Genomic DNA, 6,054 nt, shown 5'->3' on the forward strand with positions numbered 1-6,054 from the left:
AAATTTTTGAAATTTAGTTACCCAGTGAGAATGTCGTATTCAAACCGTAGCAACATTAAAAAAAAAAAGAAAAAGAGTTTTTGTTGTGAGTTTGTTGGGAGAGAGCCCCTACCCTTGATAGGAAATGAGCCTAGGACATAGTATTTAAAATTTAATGAGTTCAAGTTATGCAAAGAGTGGCTGAAATACAAATAGAAAAGTTGCATAGCATGTAGAAACTCTTATAAATGAAGGGATAATAATAACTATTAAAAACAATAAAGATAAAATTTAATGAGTAAACGGTCATCTATTTTTATGATTTCAAGTGTTTATAAATTTGCTTAATTTGAATTATTTTTTAAATTTTAAATTTCATAATTATAGTTGAACATGGATTCTCAAGCTATGACAAAAAATTTTATATATACAAAATTCAGGGGTATAACTTATTTATAAATTCAGAGGTTTACCTTTTTCCTTTATGTAATATAAGAGGTGCATCTTATACAAATCTCACCCATTTTTAGAAAACAACAAATAATCATCCTATGTCTTTTGGTTTTTCTTGAACATATTGTCCAAACATGGGCACCGACATAAAATAAACAAAATCTAAAGCAGCTGGTACAGGGAGGAAAGTTATAATATCAACCAGCTAGCTGCCAGCAGACGGTTATTCTTAAAATTCTAAGGGTTTAGAGACACCCGAGGCTAGTTACTCAAACGAGTCCGAGCAGACTTGTCCTAGTAGTGCTAAAAAAATTCAAATTAAAAAAAAAGATAAATAAATAAAAAAGATTGTGCCTCACCCACTGGATCTCTCTCTCGCCCATTGACAACCAATTTCTCTCTCTCCCTCCCGCCCCCACCCACTGAATCTCACGGTCGCTCTCCTCTTCCCTGGTATCTTTCTCTCTAGGGAAAATTATAACAAACCCCCAAGACCACACTTTCTATGCAACTTACTCCCAATCTAACTTTTTCTCTTACTTTTTTCCCTAAAACAAACTTTCAATGCAAAAACCCCCAAGGGAAAACGTTCATTTTTTTTAGACGGAAATGCCCTTCTTGTAAACAAAAATCATTTTGGACAGATTTGACCTTCACTTTTCGATCCTAGTAGCACATTGTTAGAGCGCACCATCACATTGTTGGATCGCACAAGTGCACCACCTCCCTTTACAACTGTCGGACCGCCCTTTTCAACTGCCGGACCGCCCTTTGGAACTACCGGATTGCCATTTTCAATTGCCGAACTGCACTTTACACAGTGCCAGAGCCCTACTACCAGACCACACTTTACACAGTGCCGAAGCCTTACTACCGGACCGAACTTTACACATTGCCGAAGCGCTACTGTTGGACCGCACTTACACTGTTCCGGAGCCCCCTATCTTGGTGGGATCGAAGAGAGAGACGTGGGTAAGATAAAAATAAAGAAGGGTAGTTTAAGCATTTTTTATTTTTATTTTTATTTTTAGTTGGAGTGTTTTTGCATCGAAAGTAATTTTCCCTTCTTTCTACTTGGTATCTATCACACTCTCTCACATTTTTCTCTCATATCCATCTCTCATATGTCTCTTTCTCTCTCTCTCTCAAGCGTCTCTCTCACCTGCAGGAGAGAGTAATCGAATCAAGGGCTGAACCAGATTAGTCAACTTGAGAGAGAACCCCTAACTGGTAGAACGAGATGAAGGGAGATGGTGCCTCCCTTCTAGAGAGAGAGACATGGATATTACGGGTGGCAAGGACCCGGACTCGACCCATACCGGCCGGGCATACCTGACACAGGTCTGGATCTAAGTTTTGGACCCGTGGGTAGAGTCTGGGTTTAATAAAGGATATTGGATAGTCCCGGGTCCCGATACGGGTCCTGTTATACTCGATCTGACGGGTACCCGGACTCGAATTTTTAGTTTACTCAAAGGCCAAAACCCCAGTCTTAAAATCGTTTCAATACTTTCGACTTCCCCTAGTTCCCCAAACTGTCAAACCCCATCACCATCCTCCCTCTATGTAATTCTCTCTGTCTCAGTTTCTTGAAGACAACTCTCTCTTTCTGGATCTCGAATGTCACTCCCTCCAAAATCAATTCTTTACTTTTCACCATTATAGGCTACAAAAAAAGGAACTCATAGCGAAGGTAGAAATAGACCCGATCAAATCCGAAACCCAACGAGATAGACCCGGGACCCGACAAGTATGGGTATGTGTCTAACTTTTAAACCCAATAGATCGTATCTGGGTCCAAAACTTGGACCCGAATACATTTAAAATGTGGGCGGACCCATTGCCACCCTAATACATATGAAGAGAGCAAGAGAGACAGACTGATGTAAAATAAGAGACGCGATATCCCCTTCTACTATGTACGGTAAAGTTGTACGAAGGTACTCGGTACAACTCGTCACGGTGGAAGTCCGAGGACCATAATTCGGCTGAGTCGGAGTTGACTCGGCTGACTCTATGAACATTGTAAAATCCACTAATCTACCCCTCGTGGAACTAAGCTTGCATCTTGATTCCTACGAAAATTTATCAAAATACATATGGAGGAGATGAATTATTGATCCTGAACCTGATGAGAGTTTTGAAATTAAATAAAAAAATATAGGTAATGCCAACTAATTTACCCTCCGCCTTGACTAAGCTTCCCTCTTAACTACAAATGATATATATTTCTTAAACACCGGACATGATGGGCCAAATTTGTGGAATTACATTTACCAAAATGGCCAAGCACTTGCTTCGGCACCATTTTGGAGTTCCCTTTTGTCATTTATTAAAAGGTTTATATAAGGTTGCAACTTTATACTATTAAAGTAATGTGCATTTCAAATATCCTACAGAGAGTGTTTTAGCATAGGAAATCCCTTCAACTTATAATCTTGATCTTGAGATGAATGGACATGAAGAAAAAACGAATTTTAAGTTCAAAAATAATATATCTTGTTACCAGTTATCTAGACCGTCTATTTTCTAAATGTTCAATTGTTTCTTATTCTGTTCGATCTGTGCCATTCTTTAAAATTTACATTTCATAGCTTAGGCCAAAAAGAGATTTTGAAGCCATATGTAAGGTTTTCAACGCCAAAACGTCATCTCCAAATAAACCTCATCCTTATCTAAAACCCGCATTTAAATTTGACTTTTTATTTACATTTTCCCTCTTTTCCCTCTTGGACTTGAATACCATGTTGTGACACATATTAGGTGTTATGGTGAAGAGGACAAAGGAATCAGCTTTATCTTTTGCGTGATGGCTTTGTATTCATGAAGAGAGGACAACATGGTAGTGGTCCGAACAAAAGCGAGAGTGTGCATTAAGGAGGCATGTAATGGTCAGGTCGGTAGAGAGGAAGTCTTAGTCCTCTAGAATCTCTACTTTCCGCCTTGCAAAGATTTTCCAATAAAGTATACATATTTTGAGAGAGATAGAGATGTAACATAGGTATAATAGGGTGCGGTTTGTATAGAGCCGAGGCTCAAAACAATCAAATTAGAGCCTACATTTAAATAGTATAGAGAAATATAGTTTTAGTACTAAAATTTTTTAGAATAGTTTTAAATTATATTTTCATCTTTAATTATAAAATTTAAAACTTCAAAAATAGTGTAGATCGAGCAAATCTATGAAAACTTAAAAATCTTAAAAATTGACCATAAAAAAATGCATTACAAGATGCATTATATCCAAAACTTGAAATCCTTTTTTTTTCTCATGTCCATGTATCTTGATGTCGAGATGATCAATTTGATGATATTTGGGCATCAAAACAATGCCTTCTAGAGAAATTTTTTAGGTAGGCTCTTATTTGATTGTTTAGAGCCTAGGTTCTATATAAACTTTTCTGAAATTGTTGGATGCGGTTTGTAGAGCCAAGGCTCTAAACAATCAAATTAGAACCCACCTTCAAATAGTATCGAGAAATATGGTTTTAGTATTACAATTTTTTGTAATAGCCTTAAAATATATTTTCATCTTTAATTATAAAATACAAGAGAGAGATGAAAGTAACATCAAAAGATTCCTTGAGTTATTCATGATGGGAAACCTCAGCCCCACCAACCGACCCAACTACACTAACAAACTAGATATGCTCATTCTTTATTTAGTGTAATTATTTTAAGCGAAAGCTTTCCATGTGACCCCAGCACATATATAATATATACAACCCTTGATCTCAGGCGTCAGATATGAATGGATAGCAGAGATAGCTTCACAAGCTAGCTTTTGGTCGTTACATCTTGATCTGATAATTTGGAATGTTTTACTTATTTATTTATTTATTCTAAGATTCATTTTGCAGTGAAATTTGGACTCTGCATGTATTTGAATGGGGCGCATATAATAATAATAATGATAATGATAATGATAATGATAATGATAATAATGATGATGATAATGATAATGATAAACGACCCTTGATCTCAGCTGTCAGATATGAATGGATAGCAGAGATAGCTTCACAGGCTAGCTTTTGAGCATTAGATCTTGATCCGACAACTCGGAATGTTTTACCTTTTTTTTCTTTAGTCTAAGATTCAACTTGAAGTGAAATTTGAGGTATGCATGCATTTGAATGGGCGCATATAATAATAATGATAATGATAATGATAATAATAATAATAATAATAATAATTAAAAAATATATATATGATAAAAAGTTATCAAAATGCCATAAAATTTTTAAGGGGTATTTTGATCATATATTTTCACAATAAATACTTCATTTTTTTTTTTTTTTTGCTAGGTCCATGGCTAGAAGGAGATAAGACCTCACAAATTATGTATATATATATGAAAAACTCTTCCCAACACCTATAGGCAAAAATGAATATTGATTTTGTCTACCCTCATTACCATCTAAACTTCATCATGCGGTCACAGTTGTCCGGTAGTGTTTCAATTTTCATTTATTTTTATACAAATCCAAATTACTTGAAATTTAGAGCGTGTGTACATCTTAGTGAGTCACACTTATATCCCGAAACTTTATGGGAGCATTTTGGTCAATTTATATTTTACGAATTATTTTTTTCATATTTTTATTAGGTGCGCTTCTCTAAGATGTACACACGCTCCAAATTTCTGTTAATTCCTATAGGGAAAAGTTTATATAAAGTTGCAACCTTAAAATGTAGACCTGCGGATACTCCTCAAAAATCCATTGGTAAAAGTTGTTTTAATGTTGAAAAATCCTCTAATTAATCAGCTCGACATCGAGATGGATGACTATGAAAGAAACAAAGGTTTTTGGGCCCTAAAAATAGTGCATCTTACAACACATTATCTAGACCGTCAATTTTCAAAATCTTCATATGTTTATAGATCTAATTGATTTTAATATTTATTTAAGTTTAAAATTTTATAGTAGATTTGAAAATAGATTTTGAGATAACCTTAAGAATATTTTACGTCAAACTTATATGTTATGATAAAATTTGATGGTGCACCTTAAATGGATTATTTACGGTTGCAACCTTATGGAAACCACACCCATGTGTGTGTGTGTGTATATATATATATATATATATATATATATATATATATATATATATATATATATATATATATATATATATATATATATATATATATATATATATATATATATATATATATCATGCAACCGTTGTATAGTAATATGCTGCAACAACCTTAAAAAACCATCATATCGCCATTTGTTTGATCCATATTTTGAAACATACACTCCTTTCATTCTAATGATCAATCACAACAAAAGAAAAAATAGAAAACACAATCTAGAACGTATTTTTTCCGCTCAATTAACATAGATCGTTCATTTTGGTGAGATGCTTAGATCTAAGCCTTAGAAGGATTTTTTCATTTCCAATTTTTTTAGATGGCTTTATTATTATTAGATGAACAATGGTGAAAATGGGAAAAAATTATTTTGAGTTTATAAAGTCTAAGATCTTGAAATTCATAAAATGAATAGTCTAGATTCGTTTTTGGAAGGGACTCAATTTAATCATATCTAGAATTCAAATTGAACTTTTTTTTTGGGGGGGGGGGATTGATTATTGAGACGAAAAGAGTGTGTGCAA

This window comes from Amborella trichopoda, chromosome 11, assembly GCF_054954075.1.
Source record: "Amborella trichopoda isolate Santa Cruz 75 chromosome 11, AtrichopodaSantaCruz75HAP2 v2.0, whole genome shotgun sequence".
In the NCBI taxonomy this organism is placed as follows: Eukaryota; Viridiplantae; Streptophyta; class Magnoliopsida; order Amborellales; family Amborellaceae; genus Amborella; species Amborella trichopoda.